General features: G+C 62.5%; 23 non-coding genes across 23 annotated transcripts; all 23 read right to left on the bottom strand.

The window, feature by feature from the left end:
- Nucleotides 1–333: 333 nt before the first annotated feature.
- Nucleotides 334–497, bottom strand: LOC141173977 (U1 spliceosomal RNA). Its single transcript, XR_012252735.1, has one exon. It is a non-coding gene; the product is annotated as a U1 spliceosomal RNA (small nuclear RNA).
- Nucleotides 498–1,412: 915 nt separating this feature from the next.
- LOC141173972 (U1 spliceosomal RNA) lies at nt 1,413–1,576 on the bottom strand. The gene has a single exon (XR_012252734.1). It is a non-coding gene; the product is annotated as a U1 spliceosomal RNA (small nuclear RNA).
- Nucleotides 1,577–2,491: 915 nt separating this feature from the next.
- Nucleotides 2,492–2,655, bottom strand: LOC141173967 (U1 spliceosomal RNA). Its single transcript, XR_012252732.1, has one exon. It is a non-coding gene; the product is annotated as a U1 spliceosomal RNA (small nuclear RNA).
- A 915-nt stretch (nt 2,656–3,570) lies between these two features.
- LOC141173963 (U1 spliceosomal RNA) lies at nt 3,571–3,734 on the bottom strand. Its single transcript, XR_012252731.1, has one exon. It is a non-coding gene; the product is annotated as a U1 spliceosomal RNA (small nuclear RNA).
- A 915-nt stretch (nt 3,735–4,649) lies between these two features.
- Nucleotides 4,650–4,813, bottom strand: LOC141174441 (U1 spliceosomal RNA). Its single transcript, XR_012252881.1, has one exon. It is a non-coding gene; the product is annotated as a U1 spliceosomal RNA (small nuclear RNA).
- A 915-nt stretch (nt 4,814–5,728) lies between these two features.
- On the bottom strand, nt 5,729–5,892 carry LOC141173958 (U1 spliceosomal RNA). Its single transcript, XR_012252729.1, has one exon. It is a non-coding gene; the product is annotated as a U1 spliceosomal RNA (small nuclear RNA).
- A 915-nt stretch (nt 5,893–6,807) lies between these two features.
- LOC141173953 (U1 spliceosomal RNA) lies at nt 6,808–6,971 on the bottom strand. The gene has a single exon (XR_012252727.1). It is a non-coding gene; the product is annotated as a U1 spliceosomal RNA (small nuclear RNA).
- Nucleotides 6,972–7,886: 915 nt separating this feature from the next.
- Nucleotides 7,887–8,050, bottom strand: LOC141173948 (U1 spliceosomal RNA). The gene has a single exon (XR_012252725.1). It is a non-coding gene; the product is annotated as a U1 spliceosomal RNA (small nuclear RNA).
- Nucleotides 8,051–8,965: 915 nt separating this feature from the next.
- On the bottom strand, nt 8,966–9,129 carry LOC141173942 (U1 spliceosomal RNA). The gene has a single exon (XR_012252724.1). It is a non-coding gene; the product is annotated as a U1 spliceosomal RNA (small nuclear RNA).
- Nucleotides 9,130–10,044: 915 nt separating this feature from the next.
- Nucleotides 10,045–10,208, bottom strand: LOC141173936 (U1 spliceosomal RNA). Its single transcript, XR_012252723.1, has one exon. It is a non-coding gene; the product is annotated as a U1 spliceosomal RNA (small nuclear RNA).
- A 915-nt stretch (nt 10,209–11,123) lies between these two features.
- LOC141173927 (U1 spliceosomal RNA) lies at nt 11,124–11,287 on the bottom strand. Its single transcript, XR_012252717.1, has one exon. It is a non-coding gene; the product is annotated as a U1 spliceosomal RNA (small nuclear RNA).
- Nucleotides 11,288–12,202: 915 nt separating this feature from the next.
- LOC141173920 (U1 spliceosomal RNA) lies at nt 12,203–12,366 on the bottom strand. The gene has a single exon (XR_012252716.1). It is a non-coding gene; the product is annotated as a U1 spliceosomal RNA (small nuclear RNA).
- A 915-nt stretch (nt 12,367–13,281) lies between these two features.
- LOC141173915 (U1 spliceosomal RNA) lies at nt 13,282–13,445 on the bottom strand. Its single transcript, XR_012252715.1, has one exon. It is a non-coding gene; the product is annotated as a U1 spliceosomal RNA (small nuclear RNA).
- Nucleotides 13,446–14,360: 915 nt separating this feature from the next.
- Nucleotides 14,361–14,524, bottom strand: LOC141173909 (U1 spliceosomal RNA). The gene has a single exon (XR_012252713.1). It is a non-coding gene; the product is annotated as a U1 spliceosomal RNA (small nuclear RNA).
- A 915-nt stretch (nt 14,525–15,439) lies between these two features.
- Nucleotides 15,440–15,603, bottom strand: LOC141173905 (U1 spliceosomal RNA). Its single transcript, XR_012252710.1, has one exon. It is a non-coding gene; the product is annotated as a U1 spliceosomal RNA (small nuclear RNA).
- A 915-nt stretch (nt 15,604–16,518) lies between these two features.
- Nucleotides 16,519–16,682, bottom strand: LOC141173901 (U1 spliceosomal RNA). Its single transcript, XR_012252709.1, has one exon. It is a non-coding gene; the product is annotated as a U1 spliceosomal RNA (small nuclear RNA).
- A 915-nt stretch (nt 16,683–17,597) lies between these two features.
- LOC141173898 (U1 spliceosomal RNA) lies at nt 17,598–17,761 on the bottom strand. Its single transcript, XR_012252708.1, has one exon. It is a non-coding gene; the product is annotated as a U1 spliceosomal RNA (small nuclear RNA).
- A 915-nt stretch (nt 17,762–18,676) lies between these two features.
- On the bottom strand, nt 18,677–18,840 carry LOC141173895 (U1 spliceosomal RNA). The gene has a single exon (XR_012252707.1). It is a non-coding gene; the product is annotated as a U1 spliceosomal RNA (small nuclear RNA).
- A 915-nt stretch (nt 18,841–19,755) lies between these two features.
- On the bottom strand, nt 19,756–19,919 carry LOC141173888 (U1 spliceosomal RNA). The gene has a single exon (XR_012252706.1). It is a non-coding gene; the product is annotated as a U1 spliceosomal RNA (small nuclear RNA).
- Nucleotides 19,920–20,834: 915 nt separating this feature from the next.
- Nucleotides 20,835–20,998, bottom strand: LOC141174299 (U1 spliceosomal RNA). Its single transcript, XR_012252842.1, has one exon. It is a non-coding gene; the product is annotated as a U1 spliceosomal RNA (small nuclear RNA).
- A 915-nt stretch (nt 20,999–21,913) lies between these two features.
- On the bottom strand, nt 21,914–22,077 carry LOC141173884 (U1 spliceosomal RNA). The gene has a single exon (XR_012252702.1). It is a non-coding gene; the product is annotated as a U1 spliceosomal RNA (small nuclear RNA).
- Nucleotides 22,078–22,992: 915 nt separating this feature from the next.
- On the bottom strand, nt 22,993–23,156 carry LOC141173878 (U1 spliceosomal RNA). Its single transcript, XR_012252701.1, has one exon. It is a non-coding gene; the product is annotated as a U1 spliceosomal RNA (small nuclear RNA).
- A 915-nt stretch (nt 23,157–24,071) lies between these two features.
- Nucleotides 24,072–24,235, bottom strand: LOC141173875 (U1 spliceosomal RNA). Its single transcript, XR_012252700.1, has one exon. It is a non-coding gene; the product is annotated as a U1 spliceosomal RNA (small nuclear RNA).
- Nucleotides 24,236–24,355: the final 120 nt, after the last annotated feature.

Raw genomic sequence — 24,355 nt, 5'->3', positions numbered from 1 at the left:
ATGCCTTTGGTTCGCTGCAAATCCAGCATGTTGGGGCGCTAGTCCCGACACCTGCAGAAGAGCAGAGGGAGCCATGTCGTCACCAAGTGAATGAGATGCAAACGAGCAGATCAATCCCCAGCAGCAGGCAGGGGGCGCCAAGTCCAACAAACAAAGCACAAAGCAAAGGCAAAAGGCCCCAAGCCAACAAAAAAGCAAGCAACTCGTCCCTTCTTAGCCAGGGCAGGGAGAAGGTGGCGGCGTAGGCCCACAAGGGGGAGCCAAAGGCCACGTCCACCTCTCCGAGCTTCTCATCATTCCTAAAGCACTGTTCTGTCATTGACCGGAGGAAATCAGGGGAAAGCGCGAACGCAGTCCCCCACTACCACAAATTATGCAGTCGAGTTTCCCGCATTTGGGGAAATCGCAGGGGTCAGCACACCCGGAGTGCAATGGATGAGCCTCACCCTGGGAGAACCACCTTAGTGATCATGGTATCTCCCCTGCCAGGTAAGTATGAGTTGGAGCCCGCCGGGCCGACGAGCGCCCCTCTGGCGCAGCCCCCCAGCATCGCGGAGTCTCGTGCACCAAAAGTAAGGGGTGGTGCGGCCCGGCGGCGCCTGCACGGACGCTCCCCGAGTGGGTGACGCCGGGCGCTCAAGGCGCAGCTGACGCCCCGTCTGTCCCCCAGAGGGCAGGCCGAGCTCAAGCGGAAAACCGTCCAAGATGCACAGCAGCAGCAGCCTGATCATTTGCATATAGGGGCGGCTGCTCCCAAGCACTACGTCGCTGCGGCCGGGAACAGGCAGGCAGCTAGAGCTCTGCAGCTGCCACCCTCTGCTGGCACCCTGTCGTGACTCACTCAGCTGCGGCCAGGAGGACGCACGGTGGAGGAGGCTCAAGGGCAGGCCCAGCAGCTGCTTCGGGTCGACCGACCGAACGGCAGACAGCTGTGCACCGGCGGGCCACTCACAACTCCAGCTCCGGCCGCGAGATGGGGACGCTGCAAGTGGCCACCCTTGAGCGTGCCTGCGCAGGAGGAGGCTTTCGGCCGCTCGCGCTCTCCCTGGAACACGGCGTTGCCTCGTGTGCTCCAAAGCATGCCTTTGGTTCGCTGCAAATCCAGCATGTTGGGGCGCTAGTCCCGACACCTGCAGAAGAGCAGAGGGAGCCATGTCGTCACCAAGTGAATGAGATGCAAACGAGCAGATCAATCCCCAGCAGCAGGCAGGGGGCGCCAAGTCCAACAAACAAAGCACAAAGCAAAGGCAAAAGGCCCCAAGCCAACAAAGAAGCAAGCAACTCGTCCCTTCTTAGCCAGGGCAGGGAGAAGGTGGCGGCGTAGGCCCACAAGGGGGAGCCAAAGGCCACGTCCACCTCTCCGAGCTTCTCATCATTCCCAAAGCACTGTTCTGTCATTGACCGGAGGAAATCAGGGGAAAGCGCGAACGCAGTCCCCCACTACCACAAATTATGCAGTCGAGTTTCCCGCATTTGGGGAAATCGCAGGGGTCAGCACACCCGGAGTGCAATGGATGAGCCTCACCCTGGGAGAACCACCTTAGTGATCATGGTATCTCCCCTGCCAGGTAAGTATGAGTTGGAGCCCGCCGGGCCGACGAGCGCCCCTCTGGCGCAGCCCCCCAGCATCGCGGAGTCTCGTGCACCAAAAGTAAGGGGTGGTGTGGCCCGGCGGCGCCTGCACGGACGCTCCCCGAGTGGGTGACGCCGGGCGCTCAAGGCGCAGCTGACGCCCCGTCTGTCCCCCAGAGGGCAGGCCGAGCTCAAGCGGAAAACCGTCCAAGATGCACAGCAGCAGCAGCCTGATCATTTGCATATAGGGGCGGCTGCTCCCAAGCACTACGTCGCTGCGGCCGGGAACAGGCAGGCAGCTAGAGCTCTGCAGCTGCCACCCTCTGCTGGCACCCTGTCGTGACTCACTCAGCTGCGGCCAGGAGGACGCACGGTGGAGGAGGCTCAAGGGCAGGCCCAGCAGCTGCTTCGGGTCGACCGACCGAACGGCAGACAGCTGTGCACCGGCGGGCCACTCACAACTCCAGCTCCGGCCGCGAGATGGGGACGCTGCAAGTGGCCACCCTTGAGCGTGCCTGCGCAGGAGGAGGCTTTCGGCCGCTCGCGCTCTCCCTGGAACACGGCGTTGCCTCGTGTGCTCCAAAGCATGCCTTTGGTTCGCTGCAAATCCAGCATGTTGGGGCGCTAGTCCCGACACCTGCAGAAGAGCAGAGGGAGCCATGTCGTCACCAAGTGAATGAGATGCAAACGAGCAGATCAATCCCCAGCAGCAGGCAGGGGGCGCCAAGTCCAACAAACAAAGCACAAAGCAAAGGCAAAAGGCCCCAAGCCAACAAAGAAGCAAGCAACTCGTCCCTTCTTAGCCAGGGCAGGGAGAAGGTGGCGGCGTAGGCCCACAAGGGGGAGCCAAAGGCCACGTCCACCTCTCCGAGCTTCTCATCATTCCCAAAGCACTGTTCTGTCATTGACCGGAGGAAATCAGGGGAAAGCGCGAACGCAGTCCCCCACTACCACAAATTATGCAGTCGAGTTTCCCGCATTTGGGGAAATCGCAGGGGTCAGCACACCCGGAGTGCAATGGATGAGCCTCACCCTGGGAGAACCACCTTAGTGATCATGGTATCTCCCCTGCCAGGTAAGTATGAGTTGGAGCCCGCCGGGCCGACGAGCGCCCCTCTGGCGCAGCCCCCCAGCATCGCGGAGTCTCGTGCACCAAAAGTAAGGGGTGGTGTGGCCCGGCGGCGCCTGCACGGACGCTCCCCGAGTGGGTGACGCCGGGCGCTCAAGGCGCAGCTGACGCCCCGTCTGTCCCCCAGAGGGCAGGCCGAGCTCAAGCGGAAAACCGTCCAAGATGCACAGCAGCAGCAGCCTGATCATTTGCATATAGGGGCGGCTGCTCCCAAGCACTACGTCGCTGCGGCCGGGAACAGGCAGGCAGCTAGAGCTCTGCAGCTGCCACCCTCTGCTGGCACCCTGTCGTGACTCACTCAGCTGCGGCCAGGAGGACGCACGGTGGAGGAGGCTCAAGGGCAGGCCCAGCAGCTGCTTCGGGTCGACCGACCGAACGGCAGACAGCTGTGCACCGGCGGGCCACTCACAACTCCAGCTCCGGCCGCGAGATGGGGACGCTGCAAGTGGCCACCCTTGAGCGTGCCTGCGCAGGAGGAGGCTTTCGGCCGCTCGCGCTCTCCCTGGAACACGGCGTTGCCTCGTGTGCTCCAAAGCATGCCTTTGGTTCGCTGCAAATCCAGCATGTTGGGGCGCTAGTCCCGACACCTGCAGAAGAGCAGAGGGAGCCATGTCGTCACCAAGTGAATGAGATGCAAACGAGCAGATCAATCCCCAGCAGCAGGCAGGGGGCGCCAAGTCCAACAAACAAAGCACAAAGCAAAGGCAAAAGGCCCCAAGCCAACAAAGAAGCAAGCAACTCGTCCCTTCTTAGCCAGGGCAGGGAGAAGGTGGCGGCGTAGGCCCACAAGGGGGAGCCAAAGGCCACGTCCACCTCTCCGAGCTTCTCATCATTCCCAAAGCACTGTTCTGTCATTGACCGGAGGAAATCAGGGGAAAGCGCGAACGCAGTCCCCCACTACCACAAATTATGCAGTCGAGTTTCCCGCATTTGGGGAAATCGCAGGGGTCAGCACACCCGGAGTGCAATGGATGAGCCTCACCCTGGGAGAACCACCTTAGTGATCATGGTATCTCCCCTGCCAGGTAAGTATGAGTTGGAGCCCGCCGGGCCGACGAGCGCCCCTCTGGCGCAGCCCCCCAGCATCGCGGAGTCTCGTGCACCAAAAGTAAGGGGTGGTGTGGCCCGGCGGCGCCTGCACGGACGCTCCCCGAGTGGGTGACGCCGGGCGCTCAAGGCGCAGCTGACGCCCCGTCTGTCCCCCAGAGGGCAGGCCGAGCTCAAGCGGAAAACCGTCCAAGATGCACAGCAGCAGCAGCCTGATCATTTGCATATAGGGGCGGCTGCTCCCAAGCACTACGTCGCTGCGGCCGGGAACAGGCAGGCAGCTAGAGCTCTGCAGCTGCCACCCTCTGCTGGCACCCTGTCGTGACTCACTCAGCTGCGGCCAGGAGGACGCACGGTGGAGGAGGCTCAAGGGCAGGCCCAGCAGCTGCTTCGGGTCGACCGACCGAACGGCAGACAGCTGTGCACCGGCGGGCCACTCACAACTCCAGCTCCGGCCGCGAGATGGGGACGCTGCAAGTGGCCACCCTTGAGCGTGCCTGCGCAGGAGGAGGCTTTCGGCCGCTCGCGCTCTCCCTGGAACACGGCGTTGCCTCGTGTGCTCCAAAGCATGCCTTTGGTTCGCTGCAAATCCAGCATGTTGGGGCGCTAGTCCCGACACCTGCAGAAGAGCAGAGGGAGCCATGTCGTCACCAAGTGAATGAGATGCAAACGAGCAGATCAATCCCCAGCAGCAGGCAGGGGGCGCCAAGTCCAACAAACAAAGCACAAAGCAAAGGCAAAAGGCCCCAAGCCAACAAAAAAGCAAGCAACTCGTCCCTTCTTAGCCAGGGCAGGGAGAAGGTGGCGGCGTAGGCCCACAAGGGGGAGCCAAAGGCCACGTCCACCTCTCCGAACTTCTCATCATTCCCAAAGCACTGTTCTGTCATTGACCGGAGGAAATCAGGGGAAAGCGCGAACGCAGTCGCCCACTACCACAAATTATGCAGTCGAGTTTCCCGCATTTGGGGAAATCGCAGGGGTCAGCACACCCGGAGTGCAATGGATGAGCCTCACCCTGGGAGAACCACCTTAGTGATCATGGTATCTCCCCTGCCAGGTAAGTATGAGTTGGAGCCCGCCGGGCCGACGAGCGCCCCTCTGGCGCAGCCCCCCAGCATCGCGGAGTCTCGTGCACCAAAAGTAAGGGGTGGTGTGGCCCGGCGGCGCCTGCACGGACGCTCCCCGAGTGGGTGACGCCGGGCGCTCAAGGCGCAGCTGACGCCCCGTCCGTCCCCCAGAGGGCAGGCCGAGCTCAAGCGGAAAACCGTCCAAGATGCACAGCAGCAGCAGCCTGATCATTTGCATATAGGGGCGGCTGCTCCCAAGCACTACGTCGCTGCGGCCGGGAACAGGCAGGCAGCTAGAGCTCTGCAGCTGCCACCCTCTGCTGGCACCCTGTCGTGACTCACTCAGCTGCGGCCAGGAGGACGCACGGTGGAGGAGGCTCAAGGGCAGGCCCAGCAGCTGCTTCGGGTCGACCGACCGAACGGCAGACAGCTGTGCACCGGCGGGCCACTCACAACTCCAGCTCCGGCCGCGAGATGGGGACGCTGCAAGTGGCCACCCTTGAGCGTGCCTGCGCAGGAGGAGGCTTTCGGCCGCTCGCGCTCTCCCTGGAACACGGCGTTGCCTCGTGTGCTCCAAAGCATGCCTTTGGTTCGCTGCAAATCCAGCATGTTGGGGCGCTAGTCCCGACACCTGCAGAAGAGCAGAGGGAGCCATGTCGTCACCAAGTGAATGAGATGCAAACGAGCAGATCAATCCCCAGCAGCAGGCAGGGGGCGCCAAGTCCAACAAACAAAGCACAAAGCAAAGGCAAAAGGCCCCAAGCCAACAAAAAAGCAAGCAACTCGTCCCTTCTTAGCCAGGGCAGGGAGAAGGTGGCGGCGTAGGCCCACAAGGGGGAGCCAAAGGCCACGTCCACCTCTCCGAGCTTCTCATCATTCCTAAAGCACTGTTCTGTCATTGACCGGAGGAAATCAGGGGAAAGCGCGAACGCAGTCCCCCACTACCACAAATTATGCAGTCGAGTTTCCCGCATTTGGGGAAATCGCAGGGGTCAGCACACCCGGAGTGCAATGGATGAGCCTCACCCTGGGAGAACCACCTTAGTGATCATGGTATCTCCCCTGCCAGGTAAGTATGAGTTGGAGCCCGCCGGGCCGACGAGCGCCCCTCTGGCGCAGCCCCCCAGCATCGCGGAGTCTCGTGCACCAAAAGTAAGGGGTGGTGCGGCCCGGCGGCGCCTGCACGGACGCTCCCCGAGTGGGTGACGCCGGGCGCTCAAGGCGCAGCTGACGCCCCGTCTGTCCCCCAGAGGGCAGGCCGAGCTCAAGCGGAAAACCGTCCAAGATGCACAGCAGCAGCAGCCTGATCATTTGCATATAGGGGCGGCTGCTCCCAAGCACTACGTCGCTGCGGCCGGGAACAGGCAGGCAGCTAGAGCTCTGCAGCTGCCACCCTCTGCTGGCACCCTGTCGTGACTCACTCAGCTGCGGCCAGGAGGACGCACGGTGGAGGAGGCTCAAGGGCAGGCCCAGCAGCTGCTTCGGGTCGACCGACCGAACGGCAGACAGCTGTGCACCGGCGGGCCACTCACAACTCCAGCTCCGGCCGCGAGATGGGGACGCTGCAAGTGGCCACCCTTGAGCGTGCCTGCGCAGGAGGAGGCTTTCGGCCGCTCGCGCTCTCCCTGGAACACGGCGTTGCCTCGTGTGCTCCAAAGCATGCCTTTGGTTCGCTGCAAATCCAGCATGTTGGGGCGCTAGTCCCGACACCTGCAGAAGAGCAGAGGGAGCCATGTCGTCACCAAGTGAATGAGATGCAAACGAGCAGATCAATCCCCAGCAGCAGGCAGGGGGCGCCAAGTCCAACAAACAAAGCACAAAGCAAAGGCAAAAGGCCCCAAGCCAACAAAGAAGCAAGCAACTCGTCCCTTCTTAGCCAGGGCAGGGAGAAGGTGGCGGCGTAGGCCCACAAGGGGGAGCCAAAGGCCACGTCCACCTCTCCGAGCTTCTCATCATTCCCAAAGCACTGTTCTGTCATTGACCGGAGGAAATCAGGGGAAAGCGCGAACGCAGTCCCCCACTACCACAAATTATGCAGTCGAGTTTCCCGCATTTGGGGAAATCGCAGGGGTCAGCACACCCGGAGTGCAATGGATGAGCCTCACCCTGGGAGAACCACCTTAGTGATCATGGTATCTCCCCTGCCAGGTAAGTATGAGTTGGAGCCCGCCGGGCCGACGAGCGCCCCTCTGGCGCAGCCCCCCAGCATCGCGGAGTCTCGTGCACCAAAAGTAAGGGGTGGTGTGGCCCGGCGGCGCCTGCACGGACGCTCCCCGAGTGGGTGACGCCGGGCGCTCAAGGCGCAGCTGACGCCCCGTCTGTCCCCCAGAGGGCAGGCCGAGCTCAAGCGGAAAACCGTCCAAGATGCACAGCAGCAGCAGCCTGATCATTTGCATATAGGGGCGGCTGCTCCCAAGCACTACGTCGCTGCGGCCGGGAACAGGCAGGCAGCTAGAGCTCTGCAGCTGCCACCCTCTGCTGGCACCCTGTCGTGACTCACTCAGCTGCGGCCAGGAGGACGCACGGTGGAGGAGGCTCAAGGGCAGGCCCAGCAGCTGCTTCGGGTCGACCGACCGAACGGCAGACAGCTGTGCACCGGCGGGCCACTCACAACTCCAGCTCCGGCCGCGAGATGGGGACGCTGCAAGTGGCCACCCTTGAGCGTGCCTGCGCAGGAGGAGGCTTTCGGCCGCTCGCGCTCTCCCTGGAACACGGCGTTGCCTCGTGTGCTCCAAAGCATGCCTTTGGTTCGCTGCAAATCCAGCATGTTGGGGCGCTAGTCCCGACACCTGCAGAAGAGCAGAGGGAGCCATGTCGTCACCAAGTGAATGAGATGCAAACGAGCAGATCAATCCCCAGCAGCAGGCAGGGGGCGCCAAGTCCAACAAACAAAGCACAAAGCAAAGGCAAAAGGCCCCAAGCCAACAAAGAAGCAAGCAACTCGTCCCTTCTTAGCCAGGGCAGGGAGAAGGTGGCGGCGTAGGCCCACAAGGGGGAGCCAAAGGCCACGTCCACCTCTCCGAGCTTCTCATCATTCCCAAAGCACTGTTCTGTCATTGACCGGAGGAAATCAGGGGAAAGCGCGAACGCAGTCCCCCACTACCACAAATTATGCAGTCGAGTTTCCCGCATTTGGGGAAATCGCAGGGGTCAGCACACCCGGAGTGCAATGGATGAGCCTCACCCTGGGAGAACCACCTTAGTGATCATGGTATCTCCCCTGCCAGGTAAGTATGAGTTGGAGCCCGCCGGGCCGACGAGCGCCCCTCTGGCGCAGCCCCCCAGCATCGCGGAGTCTCGTGCACCAAAAGTAAGGGGTGGTGTGGCCCGGCGGCGCCTGCACGGACGCTCCCCGAGTGGGTGACGCCGGGCGCTCAAGGCGCAGCTGACGCCCCGTCTGTCCCCCAGAGGGCAGGCCGAGCTCAAGCGGAAAACCGTCCAAGATGCACAGCAGCAGCAGCCTGATCATTTGCATATAGGGGCGGCTGCTCCCAAGCACTACGTCGCTGCGGCCGGGAACAGGCAGGCAGCTAGAGCTCTGCAGCTGCCACCCTCTGCTGGCACCCTGTCGTGACTCACTCAGCTGCGGCCAGGAGGACGCACGGTGGAGGAGGCTCAAGGGCAGGCCCAGCAGCTGCTTCGGGTCGACCGACCGAACGGCAGACAGCTGTGCACCGGCGGGCCACTCACAACTCCAGCTCCGGCCGCGAGATGGGGACGCTGCAAGTGGCCACCCTTGAGCGTGCCTGCGCAGGAGGAGGCTTTCGGCCGCTCGCGCTCTCCCTGGAACACGGCGTTGCCTCGTGTGCTCCAAAGCATGCCTTTGGTTCGCTGCAAATCCAGCATGTTGGGGCGCTAGTCCCGACACCTGCAGAAGAGCAGAGGGAGCCATGTCGTCACCAAGTGAATGAGATGCAAACGAGCAGATCAATCCCCAGCAGCAGGCAGGGGGCGCCAAGTCCAACAAACAAAGCACAAAGCAAAGGCAAAAGGCCCCAAGCCAACAAAGAAGCAAGCAACTCGTCCCTTCTTAGCCAGGGCAGGGAGAAGGTGGCGGCGTAGGCCCACAAGGGGGAGCCAAAGGCCACGTCCACCTCTCCGAGCTTCTCATCATTCCCAAAGCACTGTTCTGTCATTGACCGGAGGAAATCAGGGGAAAGCGCGAACGCAGTCCCCCACTACCACAAATTATGCAGTCGAGTTTCCCGCATTTGGGGAAATCGCAGGGGTCAGCACACCCGGAGTGCAATGGATGAGCCTCACCCTGGGAGAACCACCTTAGTGATCATGGTATCTCCCCTGCCAGGTAAGTATGAGTTGGAGCCCGCCGGGCCGACGAGCGCCCCTCTGGCGCAGCCCCCCAGCATCGCGGAGTCTCGTGCACCAAAAGTAAGGGGTGGTGTGGCCCGGCGGCGCCTGCACGGACGCTCCCCGAGTGGGTGACGCCGGGCGCTCAAGGCGCAGCTGACGCCCCGTCTGTCCCCCAGAGGGCAGGCCGAGCTCAAGCGGAAAACCGTCCAAGATGCACAGCAGCAGCAGCCTGATCATTTGCATATAGGGGCGGCTGCTCCCAAGCACTACGTCGCTGCGGCCGGGAACAGGCAGGCAGCTAGAGCTCTGCAGCTGCCACCCTCTGCTGGCACCCTGTCGTGACTCACTCAGCTGCGGCCAGGAGGACGCACGGTGGAGGAGGCTCAAGGGCAGGCCCAGCAGCTGCTTCGGGTCGACCGACCGAACGGCAGACAGCTGTGCACCGGCGGGCCACTCACAACTCCAGCTCCGGCCGCGAGATGGGGACGCTGCAAGTGGCCACCCTTGAGCGTGCCTGCGCAGGAGGAGGCTTTCGGCCGCTCGCGCTCTCCCTGGAACACGGCGTTGCCTCGTGTGCTCCAAAGCATGCCTTTGGTTCGCTGCAAATCCAGCATGTTGGGGCGCTAGTCCCGACACCTGCAGAAGAGCAGAGGGAGCCATGTCGTCACCAAGTGAATGAGATGCAAACGAGCAGATCAATCCCCAGCAGCAGGCAGGGGGCGCCAAGTCCAACAAACAAAGCACAAAGCAAAGGCAAAAGGCCCCAAGCCAACAAAGAAGCAAGCAACTCGTCCCTTCTTAGCCAGGGCAGGGAGAAGGTGGCGGCGTAGGCCCACAAGGGGGAGCCAAAGGCCACGTCCACCTCTCCGAGCTTCTCATCATTCCCAAAGCACTGTTCTGTCATTGACCGGAGGAAATCAGGGGAAAGCGCGAACGCAGTCCCCCACTACCACAAATTATGCAGTCGAGTTTCCCGCATTTGGGGAAATCGCAGGGGTCAGCACACCCGGAGTGCAATGGATGAGCCTCACCCTGGGAGAACCACCTTAGTGATCATGGTATCTCCCCTGCCAGGTAAGTATGAGTTGGAGCCCGCCGGGCCGACGAGCGCCCCTCTGGCGCAGCCCCCCAGCATCGCGGAGTCTCGTGCACCAAAAGTAAGGGGTGGTGTGGCCCGGCGGCGCCTGCACGGACGCTCCCCGAGTGGGTGACGCCGGGCGCTCAAGGCGCAGCTGACGCCCCGTCTGTCCCCCAGAGGGCAGGCCGAGCTCAAGCGGAAAACCGTCCAAGATGCACAGCAGCAGCAGCCTGATCATTTGCATATAGGGGCGGCTGCTCCCAAGCACTACGTCGCTGCGGCCGGGAACAGGCAGGCAGCTAGAGCTCTGCAGCTGCCACCCTCTGCTGGCACCCTGTCGTGACTCACTCAGCTGCGGCCAGGAGGACGCACGGTGGAGGAGGCTCAAGGGCAGGCCCAGCAGCTGCTTCGGGTCGACCGACCGAACGGCAGACAGCTGTGCACCGGCGGGCCACTCACAACTCCAGCTCCGGCCGCGAGATGGGGACGCTGCAAGTGGCCACCCTTGAGCGTGCCTGCGCAGGAGGAGGCTTTCGGCCGCTCGCGCTCTCCCTGGAACACGGCGTTGCCTCGTGTGCTCCAAAGCATGCCTTTGGTTCGCTGCAAATCCAGCATGTTGGGGCGCTAGTCCCGACACCTGCAGAAGAGCAGAGGGAGCCATGTCGTCACCAAGTGAATGAGATGCAAACGAGCAGATCAATCCCCAGCAGCAGGCAGGGGGCGCCAAGTCCAACAAACAAAGCACAAAGCAAAGGCAAAAGGCCCCAAGCCAACAAAGAAGCAAGCAACTCGTCCCTTCTTAGCCAGGGCAGGGAGAAGGTGGCGGCGTAGGCCCACAAGGGGGAGCCAAAGGCCACGTCCACCTCTCCGAGCTTCTCATCATTCCCAAAGCACTGTTCTGTCATTGACCGGAGGAAATCAGGGGAAAGCGCGAACGCAGTCCCCCACTACCACAAATTATGCAGTCGAGTTTCCCGCATTTGGGGAAATCGCAGGGGTCAGCACACCCGGAGTGCAATGGATGAGCCTCACCCTGGGAGAACCACCTTAGTGATCATGGTATCTCCCCTGCCAGGTAAGTATGAGTTGGAGCCCGCCGGGCCGACGAGCGCCCCTCTGGCGCAGCCCCCCAGCATCGCGGAGTCTCGTGCACCAAAAGTAAGGGGTGGTGTGGCCCGGCGGCGCCTGCACGGACGCTCCCCGAGTGGGTGACGCCGGGCGCTCAAGGCGCAGCTGACGCCCCGTCTGTCCCCCAGAGGGCAGGCCGAGCTCAAGCGGAAAACCGTCCAAGATGCACAGCAGCAGCAGCCTGATCATTTGCATATAGGGGCGGCTGCTCCCAAGCACTACGTCGCTGCGGCCGGGAACAGGCAGGCAGCTAGAGCTCTGCAGCTGCCACCCTCTGCTGGCACCCTGTCGTGACTCACTCAGCTGCGGCCAGGAGGACGCACGGTGGAGGAGGCTCAAGGGCAGGCCCAGCAGCTGCTTCGGGTCGACCGACCGAACGGCAGACAGCTGTGCACCGGCGGGCCACTCACAACTCCAGCTCCGGCCGCGAGATGGGGACGCTGCAAGTGGCCACCCTTGAGCGTGCCTGCGCAGGAGGAGGCTTTCGGCCGCTCGCGCTCTCCCTGGAACACGGCGTTGCCTCGTGTGCTCCAAAGCATGCCTTTGGTTCGCTGCAAATCCAGCATGTTGGGGCGCTAGTCCCGACACCTGCAGAAGAGCAGAGGGAGCCATGTCGTCACCAAGTGAATGAGATGCAAACGAGCAGATCAATCCCCAGCAGCAGGCAGGGGGCGCCAAGTCCAATAAACAAAGCACAAAGCAAAGGCAAAAGGCCCCAAGCCAACAAAGAAGCAAGCAACTCGTCCCTTCTTAGCCAGGGCAGGGAGAAGGTGGCGGCGTAGGCCCACAAGGGGGAGCCAAAGGCCACGTCCACCTCTCCGAGCTTCTCATCATTCCCAAAGCACTGTTCTGTCATTGACCGGAGGAAATCAGGGGAAAGCGCGAACGCAGTCCCCCACTACCACAAATTATGCAGTCGAGTTTCCCGCATTTGGGGAAATCGCAGGGGTCAGCACACCCGGAGTGCAATGGATGAGCCTCACCCTGGGAGAACCACCTTAGTGATCATGGTATCTCCCCTGCCAGGTAAGTATGAGTTGGAGCCCGCCGGGCCGACGAGCGCCCCTCTGGCGCAGCCCCCCAGCATCGCGGAGTCTCGTGCACCAAAAGTAAGGGGTGGTGTGGCCCGGCGGCGCCTGCACGGACGCTCCCCGAGTGGGTGACGCCGGGCGCTCAAGGCGCAGCTGACGCCCCGTCTGTCCCCCAGAGGGCAGGCCGAGCTCAAGCGGAAAACCGTCCAAGATGCACAGCAGCAGCAGCCTGATCATTTGCATATAGGGGCGGCTGCTCCCAAGCACTACGTCGCTGCGGCCGGGAACAGGCAGGCAGCTAGAGCTCTGCAGCTGCCACCCTCTGCTGGCACCCTGTCGTGACTCACTCAGCTGCGGCCAGGAGGACGCACGGTGGAGGAGGCTCAAGGGCAGGCCCAGCAGCTGCTTCGGGTCGACCGACCGAACGGCAGACAGCTGTGCACCGGCGGGCCACTCACAACTCCAGCTCCGGCCGCGAGATGGGGACGCTGCAAGTGGCCACCCTTGAGCGTGCCTGCGCAGGAGGAGGCTTTCGGCCGCTCGCGCTCTCCCTGGAACACGGCGTTGCCTCGTGTGCTCCAAAGCATGCCTTTGGTTCGCTGCAAATCCAGCATGTTGGGGCGCTAGTCCCGACACCTGCAGAAGAGCAGAGGGAGCCATGTCGTCACCAAGTGAATGAGATGCAAACGAGCAGATCAATCCCCAGCAGCAGGCAGGGGGCGCCAAGTCCAACAAACAAAGCACAAAGCAAAGGCAAAAGGCCCCAAGCCAACAAAGAAGCAAGCAACTCGTCCCTTCTTAGCCAGGGCAGGGAGAAGGTGGCGGCGTAGGCCCACAAGGGGGAGCCAAAGGCCACGTCCACCTCTCCGAGCTTCTCATCATTCCCAAAGCACTGTTCTGTCATTGACCGGAGGAAATCAGGGGAAAGCGCGAACGCAGTCCCCCACTACCACAAATTATGCAGTCGAGTTTCCCGCATTTGGGGAAATCGCAGGGGTCAGCACACCCGGAGTGCAATGGATGAGCCTCACCCTGGGAGAACCACCTTAGTGATCATGGTATCTCCCCTGCCAGGTAAGTATGAGTTGGAGCCCGCCGGGCCGACGAGCGCCCCTCTGGCGCAGCCCCCCAGCATCGCGGAGTCTCGTGCACCAAAAGTAAGGGGTGGTGTGGCCCGGCGGCGCCTGCACGGACGCTCCCCGAGTGGGTGACGCCGGGCGCTCAAGGCGCAGCTGACGCCCCGTCTGTCCCCCAGAGGGCAGGCCGAGCTCAAGCGGAAAACCGTCCAAGATGCACAGCAGCAGCAGCCTGATCATTTGCATATAGGGGCGGCTGCTCCCAAGCACTACGTCGCTGCGGCCGGGAACAGGCAGGCAGCTAGAGCTCTGCAGCTGCCACCCTCTGCTGGCACCCTGTCGTGACTCACTCAGCTGCGGCCAGGAGGACGCACGGTGGAGGAGGCTCAAGGGCAGGCCCAGCAGCTGCTTCGGGTCGACCGACCGAACGGCAGACAGCTGTGCACCGGCGGGCCACTCACAACTCCAGCTCCGGCCGCGAGATGGGGACGCTGCAAGTGGCCACCCTTGAGCGTGCCTGCGCAGGAGGAGGCTTTCGGCCGCTCGCGCTCTCCCTGGAACACGGCGTTGCCTCGTGTGCTCCAAAGCATGCCTTTGGTTCGCTGCAAATCCAGCATGTTGGGGCGCTAGTCCCGACACCTGCAGAAGAGCAGAGGGAGCCATGTCGTCACCAAGTGAATGAGATGCAAACGAGCAGATCAATCCCCAGCAGCAGGCAGGGGGCGCCAAGTCCAACAAACAAAGCACAAAGCAAAGGCAAAAGGCCCCAAGCCAACAAAGAAGCAAGCAACTCGTCCCTTCTTAGCCAGGGCAGGGAGAAGGTGGCGGCGTAGGCCCACAAGGGGGAGCCAAAGGCCACGTCCACCTCTCCGAGCTTCTCATCATTCCCAAAGCACTGTTCTGTCATTGACCGGAGGAAATCAGGGGAAAGCGCGAACGCAGTCCCCCACTACCACAAATTATGCAGTCGAGTTTCCCGCATTTGGGGAAATCGCAGGGGTCAGCACACCCGGAGTGCAATGGATGAGCCTCACCCTGGGAGAACCACCTTAGTGATCATGGTATCTCCCCTGCCAGGTAAGTATGAGTTGGAGCCCGCCGGGCCGACGAGCGCCCCTCTGGCGCAGCCCCCCAGCATCGCGGAGTCTCGTGCACCAAAAGTAAGGGGTGGTGTGGCCCGGCGGCGCCTGCACGGACGCTCCCCGAGTGGGTGACGCCGGGCGCTCAAGGCGCAGCTGACGCCCCGTCTGTCCCCCAGAGGGCAGGCCGAGCTCAAGCGGAAAACCGTCCAAGATGCACAGCAGCAGCAGCCTGATCATTTGCATATAGGGGCGGCTGCTCCCAAGCACTACGTCGCTGCGGCCGGGAACAGGCAGGCAGCTAGAGCTCTGCAGCTGCCACCCTCTGCTGGCACCCTGTCGTGACTCACTCAGCTGCGGCCAGGAGGACGCACGGTGGAGGAGGCTCAAGGGCAGGCCCAGCAGCTGCTTCGGGTCGACCGACCGAACGGCAGACAGCTGTGCACCGGCGGGCCACTCACAACTCCAGCTCCGGCCGCGAGATGGGGACGCTGCAAGTGGCCACCCTTGAGCGTGCCTGCGCAGGAGGAGGCTTTCGGCCGCTCGCGCTCTCCCTGGAACACGGCGTTGCCTCGTGTGCTCCAAAGCATGCCTTTGGTTCGCTGCAAATCCAGCATGTTGGGGCGCTAGTCCCGACACCTGCAGAAGAGCAGAGGGAGCCATGTCGTCACCAAGTGAATGAGATGCAAACGAGCAGATCAATCCCCAGCAGCAGGCAGGGGGCGCCAAGTCCAACAAACAAAGCACAAAGCAAAGGCAAAAGGCCCCAAGCCAACAAAGAAGCAAGCAACTCGTCCCTTCTTAGCCAGGGCAGGGAGAAGGTGGCGGCGTAGGCCCACAAGGGGGAGCCAAAGGCCACGTCCACCTCTCCGAGCTTCTCATCATTCCCAAAGCACTGTTCTGTCATTGACCGGAGGAAATCAGGGGAAAGCGCGAACGCAGTCCCCCACTACCACAAATTATGCAGTCGAGTTTCCCGCATTTGGGGAAATCGCAGGGGTCAGCACACCCGGAGTGCAATGGATGAGCCTCACCCTGGGAGAACCACCTTAGTGATCATGGTATCTCCCCTGCCAGGTAAGTATGAGTTGGAGCCCGCCGGGCCGACGAGCGCCCCTCTGGCGCAGCCCCCCAGCATCGCGGAGTCTCGTGCACCAAAAGTAAGGGGTGGTGTGGCCCGGCGGCGCCTGCACGGACGCTCCCCGAGTGGGTGACGCCGGGCGCTCAAGGCGCAGCTGACGCCCCGTCTGTCCCCCAGAGGGCAGGCCGAGCTCAAGCGGAAAACCGTCCAAGATGCACAGCAGCAGCAGCCTGATCATTTGCATATAGGGGCGGCTGCTCCCAAGCACTACGTCGCTGCGGCCGGGAACAGGCAGGCAGCTAGAGCTCTGCAGCTGCCACCCTCTGCTGGCACCCTGTCGTGACTCACTCAGCTGCGGCCAGGAGGACGCACGGTGGAGGAGGCTCAAGGGCAGGCCCAGCAGCTGCTTCGGGTCGACCGACCGAACGGCAGACAGCTGTGCACCGGCGGGCCACTCACAACTCCAGCTCCGGCCGCGAGATGGGGACGCTGCAAGTGGCCACCCTTGAGCGTGCCTGCGCAGGAGGAGGCTTTCGGCCGCTCGCGCTCTCCCTGGAACACGGCGTTGCCTCGTGTGCTCCAAAGCATGCCTTTGGTTCGCTGCAAATCCAGCATGTTGGGGCGCTAGTCCCGACACCTGCAGAAGAGCAGAGGGAGCCATGTCGTCACCAAGTGAATGAGATGCAAACGAGCAGATCAATCCCCAGCAGCAGGCAGGGGGCGCCAAGTCCAACAAACAAAGCACAAAGCAAAGGCAAAAGGCCCCAAGCCAACAAAGAAGCAAGCAACTCGTCCCTTCTTAGCCAGGGCAGGGAGAAGGTGGCGGCGTAGGCCCACAAGGGGGAGCCAAAGGCCACGTCCACCTCTCCGAGCTTCTCATCATTCCCAAAGCACTGTTCTGTCATTGACCGGAGGAAATCAGGGGAAAGCGCGAACGCAGTCCCCCACTACCACAAATTATGCAGTCGAGTTTCCCGCATTTGGGGAAATCGCAGGGGTCAGCACACCCGGAGTGCAATGGATGAGCCTCACCCTGGGAGAACCACCTTAGTGATCATGGTATCTCCCCTGCCAGGTAAGTATGAGTTGGAGCCCGCCGGGCCGACGAGCGCCCCTCTGGCGCAGCCCCCCAGCATCGCGGAGTCTCGTGCACCAAAAGTAAGGGGTGGTGTGGCCCGGCGGCGCCTGCACGGACGCTCCCCGAGTGGGTGACGCCGGGCGCTCAAGGCGCAGCTGACGCCCCGTCTGTCCCCCAGAGGGCAGGCCGAGCTCAAGCGGAAAACCGTCCAAGATGCACAGCAGCAGCAGCCTGATCATTTGCATATAGGGGCGGCTGCTCCCAAGCACTACGTCGCTGCGGCCGGGAACAGGCAGGCAGCTAGAGCTCTGCAGCTGCCACCCTCTGCTGGCACCCTGTCGTGACTCACTCAGCTGCGGCCAGGAGGACGCACGGTGGAGGAGGCTCAAGGGCAGGCCCAGCAGCTGCTTCGGGTCGACCGACCGAACGGCAGACAGCTGTGCACCGGCGGGCCACTCACAACTCCAGCTCCGGCCGCGAGATGGGGACGCTGCAAGTGGCCACCCTTGAGCGTGCCTGCGCAGGAGGAGGCTTTCGGCCGCTCGCGCTCTCCCTGGAACACGGCGTTGCCTCGTGTGCTCCAAAGCATGCCTTTGGTTCGCTGCAAATCCAGCATGTTGGGGCGCTAGTCCCGACACCTGCAGAAGAGCAGAGGGAGCCATGTCGTCACCAAGTGAATGAGATGCAAACGAGCAGATCAATCCCCAGCAGCAGGCAGGGGGCGCCAAGTCCAACAAACAAAGCACAAAGCAAAGGCAAAAGGCCCCAAGCCAACAAAGAAGCAAGCAACTCGTCCCTTCTTAGCCAGGGCAGGGAGAAGGTGGCGGCGTAGGCCCACAAGGGGGAGCCAAAGGCCACGTCCACCTCTCCGAGCTTCTCATCATTCCCAAAGCACTGTTCTGTCATTGACCGGAGGAAATCAGGGGAAAGCGCGAACGCAGTCCCCCACTACCACAAATTATGCAGTCGAGTTTCCCGCATTTGGGGAAATCGCAGGGGTCAGCACACCCGGAGTGCAATGGATGAGCCTCACCCTGGGAGAACCACCTTAGTGATCATGGTATCTCCCCTGCCAGGTAAGTATGAGTTGGAGCCCGCCGGGCCGACGAGCGCCCCTCTGGCGCAGCCCCCCAGCATCGCGGAGTCTCGTGCACCAAAAGTAAGGGGTGGTGTGGCCCGGCGGCGCCTGCACGGACGCTCCCCGAGTGGGTGACGCCGGGCGCTCAAGGCGCAGCTGACGCCCCGTCTGTCCCCCAGAGGGCAGGCCGAGCTCAAGCGGAAAACCGTCCAAGATGCACAGCAGCAGCAGCCTGATCATTTGCATATAGGGGCGGCTGCTCCCAAGCACTACGTCGCTGCGGCCGGGAACAGGCAGGCAGCTAGAGCTCTGCAGCTGCCACCCTCTGCTGGCACCCTGTCGTGACTCACTCAGCTGCGGCCAGGAGGACGCACGGTGGAGGAGGCTCAAGGGCAGGCCCAGCAGCTGCTTCGGGTCGACCGACCGAACGGCAGACAGCTGTGCACCGGCGGGCCACTCACAACTCCAGCTCCGGCCGCGAGATGGGGACGCTGCAAGTGGCCACCCTTGAGCGTGCCTGCGCAGGAGGAGGCTTTCGGCCGCTCGCGCTCTCCCTGGAACACGGCGTTGCCTCGTGTGCTCCAAAGCATGCCTTTGGTTCGCTGCAAATCCAGCATGTTGGGGCGCTAGTCCCGACACCTGCAGAAGAGCAGAGGGAGCCATGTCGTCACCAAGTGAATGAGATGCAAACGAGCAGATCAATCCCCAGCAGCAGGCAGGGGGCGCCAAGTCCAACAAACAAAGCACAAAGCAAAGGCAAAAGGCCCCAAGCCAACAAAGAAGCAAGCAACTCGTCCCTTCTTAGCCAGGGCAGGGAGAAGGTGGCGGCGTAGGCCCACAAGGGGGAGCCAAAGGCCACGTCCACCTCTCCGAGCTTCTCATCATTCCCAAAGCACTGTTCTGTCATTGACCGGAGGAAATCAGGGGAAAGCGCGAACGCAGTCCCCCACTACCACAAATTATGCAGTCGAGTTTCCCGCATTTGGGGAAATCGCAGGGGTCAGCACACCCGGAGTGCAATGGATGAGCCTCACCCTGGGAGAACCACCTTAGTGATCATGGTATCTCCCCTGCCAGGTAAGTATGAGTTGGAGCCCGCCGGGCCGACGAGCGCCCCTCTGGCGCAGCCCCCCAGCATCGCGGAGTCTCGTGCACCAAAAGTAAGGGGTGGTGTGGCCCGGCGGCGCCTGCACGGACGCTCCCCGAGTGGGTGACGCCGGGCGCTCAAGGCGCAGCTGACGCCCCGTCTGTCCCCCAGAGGGCAGGCCGAGCTCAAGCGGAAAACCGTCCAAGATGCACAGCAGCAGCAGCCTGATCATTTGCATATAGGGGCGGCTGCTCCCAAGCACTACGTCGCTGCGGCCGGGAACAGGCAGGCAGCTAGAGCTCTGCAGCTGCCACCCTCTGCTGGCACCCTGTCGTGACTCACTCAGCTGCGGCCAGGAGGACGCACGGTGGAGGAGGCTCAAGGGCAGGCCCAGCAGCTGCTTCGGGTCGACCGACCGAACGGCAGACAGCTGTGCACCGGCGGGCCACTCACAACTCCAGCTCCGGCCGCGAGATGGGGACGCTGCAAGTGGCCACCCTTGAGCGTGCCTGCGCAGGAGGAGGCTTTCGGCCGCTCGCGCTCTCCCTGGAACACGGCGTTGCCTCGTGTGCTCCAAAGCATGCCTTTGGTTCGCTGCAAATCCAGCATGTTGGGGCGCTAGTCCCGACACCTGCAGAAGAGCAGAGGGAGCCATGTCGTCACCAAGTGAATGAGATGCAAACGAGCAGATCAATCCCCAGCAGCAGGCAGGGGGCGCCAAGTCCAACAAACAAAGCACAAAGCAAAGGCAAAAGGCCCCAAGCCAACAAAGAAGCAAGCAACTCGTCCCTTCTTAGCCAGGGCAGGGAGAAGGTGGCGGCGTAGGCCCACAAGGGGGAGCCAAAGGCCACGTCCACCTCTCCGAGCTTCTCATCATTCCCAAAGCACTGTTCTGTCATTGACCGGAGGAAATCAGGGGAAAGCGCGAACGCAGTCCCCCACTACCACAAATTATGCAGTCGAGTTTCCCGCATTTGGGGAAATCGCAGGGGTCAGCACACCCGGAGTGCAATGGATGAGCCTCACCCTGGGAGAACCACCTTAGTGATCATGGTATCTCCCCTGCCAGGTAAGTATGAGTTGGAGCCCGCCGGGCCGACGAGCGCCCCTCTGGCGCAGCCCCCCAGCATCGCGGAGTCTCGTGCACCAAAAGTAAGGGGTGGTGTGGCCCGGCGGCGCCTGCACGGACGCTCCCCGAGTGGGTGACGCCGGGCGCTCAAGGCGCAGCTGACGCCCCGTCTGTCCCCCAGAGGGCAGGCCGAGCTCAAGCGGAAAACCGTCCAAGATGCACAGCAGCAGCAGCCTGATCATTTGCATATAGGGGCGGCTGCTCCCAAGCACTACGTCGCTGCGGCCGGGAACAGGCAGGCAGCTAGAGCTCTGCAGCTGCCACCCTCTGCTGGCACCCTGTCGTGACTCACTCAGCTGCGGCCAGGAGGACGCACGGTGGAGGAGGCTCAAGGGCAGGCCCAGCAGCTGCTTCGGGTCGACCGACCGAACGGCAGACAGCTGTGCACCGGCGGGCCACTCACAACTCCAGCTCCGGCCGCGAGATGGGGACGCTGCAAGTGGCCACCCTTGAGCGTGCCTGCGCAGGAGGAGGCTTTCGGCCGCTCGCGCTCTCCCTGGAACACGGCGTTGCCTCGTGTGCTCCAAAGCATGCCTTTGGTTCGCTGCAAATCCAGCATGTTGGGGCGCTAGTCCCGACACCTGCAGAAGAGCAGAGGGAGCCATGTCGTCACCAAGTGAATGAGATGCAAACGAGCAGATCAATCCCCAGCAGCAGGCAGGGGGCGCCAAGTCCAACAAACAAAGCACAAAGCAAAGGCAAAAGGCCCCAAGCCAACAAAGAAGCAAGCAACTCGTCCCTTCTTAGCCAGGGCAGGGAGAAGGTGGCGGCGTAGGCCCACAAGGGGGAGCCAAAGGCCACGTCCACCTCTCCGAGCTTCTCATCATTCCCAAAGCACTGTTCTGTCATTGACCGGAGGAAATCAGGGGAAAGCGCGAACGCAGTCCCCCACTACCACAAATTATGCAGTCGAGTTTCCCGCATTTGGGGAAATCGCAGGGGTCAGTACACCCGGAGTGCAATGGATGAGCCTCACCCTGGGAGAACCACCTTAGTGATCATGGTATCTCCCCTGCCAGGTAAGTATGAGTTGGAGCCCGCCGGGCCGACGAGCGCCCCTCTGGCGCAGCCCCCCAGCATCGCGGAGTCTCGTGCACCAAAAGTAAGGGGTGGTGTGGCCCGGCGGCGCCTGCACGGACGCTCCCCGAGTGGGTGACGCCGGGCGCTCAAGGCGCAGCTGACGCCCCGTCTGTCCCCCAGAGGGCAGGCCGAGCTCAAGCGGAAAACCGTCCAAGATGCACAGCAGCAGCAGCCTGATCATTTGCATATAGGGGCGGCTGCTCCCAAGCACTACGTCGCTGCGGCCGGGAACAGGCAGGCAGCTAGAGCTCTGCAGCTGCCACCCTCTGCTGGCACCCTGTCGTGACTCACTCAGCTGCGGCCAGGAGGACGCACGGTGGAGGAGGCTCAAGGGCAGGCCCAGCAGCTGCTTCGGGTCGACCGACCGAACGGCAGACAGCTGTGCACCGGCGGGCCACTCACAACTCCAGCTCCGGCCGCGAGATGGGGACGCTGCAAGTGGCCACCCTTGAGCGTGCCTGCGCAGGAGGAGGCTTTCGGCCGCTCGCGCTCTCCCTGGAACACGGCGTTGCCTCGTGTGCTCCAAAGCATGCCTTTGGTTCGCTGCAAATCCAGCATGTTGGGGCGCTAGTCCCGACACCTGCAGAAGAGCAGAGGGAGCCATGTCGTCACCAAGTGAATGAGATGCAAACGAGCAGATCAATCCCCAGCAGCAGGCAGGGGGCGCCAAGTCCAACAAACAAAGCACAAAGCAAAGGCAAAAGGCCCCAAGCCAACAAAGAAGCAAGCAACTCGTCCCTTCTTAGCCAGGGCAGGGAGAAGGTGGCGGCGTAGGCCCACAAGGGGGAGCCAAAGGCCACGTCCACCTCTCCGAGCTTCTCATCATTCCCAAAGCACTGTTCTGTCATTGACCGGAGGAAATCAGGGGAAAGCGCGAACGCAGTCCCCCACTACCACAAATTATGCAGTCGAGTTTCCCGCATTTGGGGAAATCGCAGGGGTCAGCACACCCGGAGTGCAATGGATGAGCCTCACCCTGGGAGAACCACCTTAGTGATCATGGTATCTCCCCTGCCAGGTAAGTATGAGTTGGAGCCCGCCGGGCCGACGAGCGCCCCTCTGGCGCAGCCCCCCAGCATCGCGGAGTCTCGTGCACCAAAAGTAAGGGGTGGTGTGGCCCGGCGGCGCCTGCACGGACGCTCCCCGAGTGGGTGACGCCGGGCGCTCAAGGCGCAGCTGACGCCCCGTCTGTCCCCCAGAGGGCAGGCCGAGCTCAAGCGGAAAACCGTCCAAGATGCACAGCAGCAGCAGCCTGATCATTTGCATATAGGGGCGGCTGCTCCCAAGCACTACGTCGCTGCGGCCGGGAACAGGCAGGCAGCTAGAGCTCTGCAGCTGCCACCCTCTGCTGGCACCCTGTCGTGACTCACTCAGCTGCGGCCAGGAGGACGCACGGTGGAGGAGGCTCAAGGGCAGGCCCAGCAGCTGCTTCGGGTCGACCGACCGAACGGCAGACAGCTGTGCACCGGCGGGCCACTCACAACTCCAGCTCCGGCCGCGAGATGGGGACGCTGCAAGTGGCCACCCTTGAGCGTGCCTGCGCAGGAGGAGGCTTTCGGCCGCTCGCGCTCTCCCTGGAACACGGCGTTGCCTCGTGTGCTCCAAAGCATGCCTTTGGTTCGCTGCAAATCCAGCATGTTGGGGCGCTAGTCCCGACACCTGCAGAAGAGCAGAGGGAGCCATGTCGTCACCAAGTGAATGAGATGCAAACGAGCAGATCAATCCCCAGCAGCAGGCAGGGGGCGCCAAGTCCAACAAACAAAGCACAAAGCAAAGGCAAAAGGCCCCAAGCCAACAAAGAAGCAAGCAACTCGTCCCTTCTTAGCCAGGGCAGGGAGAAGGTGGCGGCGTAGGCCCACAAGGGGGAGCCAAAGGCCACGTCCACCTCTCCGAGCTTCTCATCATTCCCAAAGCACTGTTCTGTCATTGACCGGAGGAAATCAGGGGAAAGCGCGAACGCAGTCCCCCACTACCACAAATTATGCAGTCGAGTTTCCCGCATTTGGGGAAATCGCAGGGGTCAGCACACCCGGAGTGCAATGGATGAGCCTCACCCTGGGAGAACCACCTTAGTGATCATGGTATCTCCCCTGCCAGGTAAGTATGAGTTGGAGCCCGCCGGGCCGACGAGCGCCCCTCTGGCGCAGCCCCCCAGCATCGCGGAGTCTCGTGCACCAAAAGTAAGGGGTGGTGTGGCCCGGCGGCGCCTGCACGGACGCTCCCCGAGTGGGTGACGCCGGGCGCTCAAGGCGCAGCTGACGCCCCGTCTGTCCCCCAGAGGGCAGGCCGAGCTCAAGCGGAAAACCGTCCAAGATGCACAGCAGCAGCAGCCTGATCATTTGCATATAGAGGCGGCTGCTCCCAAGCACTACGTCGCTGCGGCCGGGAACAGGCAGGCAGCTAGAGCTCTGCAGCTGCCACCCTCTGCTGGCACCCTGTCGTGACTCACTCAGCTGCGGCCAGGAGGACGCACGGTGGAGGAGGCTCAAGGGCAGGCCCAGCAGCTGCTTCGGGTCGACCGACCGAACGGCAGACAGCTGTGCACCGGCGGGCCACTCACAACTCCAGCTCCGGCCGCGAGATGGGGACGCTGCAAGTGGCCACCCTTGAGCGTGCCTGCGCAGGAGGAGGCTTTCGGCCGCTCGCGCTCTCCCTGGAACACGGCGTTGCCTCGTGTGCTCCAAAGCATGCCTTTGGTTCGCTGCAAATCCAGCATGTTGGGGCGCTAGTCCCGACACCTGCAGAAGAACAGAGGGAGCCATGTCGTCACCAAGTGAATGAGATGCAAACGAGCAGATCAATCCCCAGCAGCAGGCAGGGGGCGCCAAGTCCAACAAACAAAGCACAAAGCAAAGGCAAAAGGCCCCAAGCCAACAAAGAAGCAAGCAACTCGTCCCTTCTTAGCCAGGGCAGGGAGAAGGTGGCGGCGTAGGCCCACAAGGGGGAGCCAAAGGCCACGTCCACCTCTCCGAGCTTCTCATCATTCCCAAAGCACTGTTCTGTCATTGACCGGAGGAAATCAGGGGAAAGCGCGAACGCAGTCCCCCACTACCACAAATTATGCAGTCGAGTTTCCCGCATTTGGGGAAATCGCAGGGGTCAGCACACCCGGAGTGCAATGGATGAGCCTCACCCTGGGAGAACCACCTTAGTGATCATGGTATCTCCCCTGCCAGGTAAGTATGAGTTGGAGCCCGCCGGGCCGACGAGCGCCCCTCTGGCGCAGCCCCCCAGCATCGCGGAGTCTCGTGCACCAAAAGTAAGGGGTGGTGTGGCCCGGCGGCGCCTGCACGGACGCTCCCCG

The sequence above is a fragment of the Phyllobates terribilis genome, unplaced genomic scaffold, assembly GCF_046119375.1.
Source record: "Phyllobates terribilis strain yellow unplaced genomic scaffold, ASM4611937v1 Scaffold_1__5_contigs__length_1240528914, whole genome shotgun sequence".
Taxonomy (NCBI): domain Eukaryota; kingdom Metazoa; phylum Chordata; class Amphibia; order Anura; family Dendrobatidae; genus Phyllobates; species Phyllobates terribilis.
Note: the sequence above shows the minus strand (reverse complement) of the source record. Positions and strands in the feature narration are given on the sequence as shown.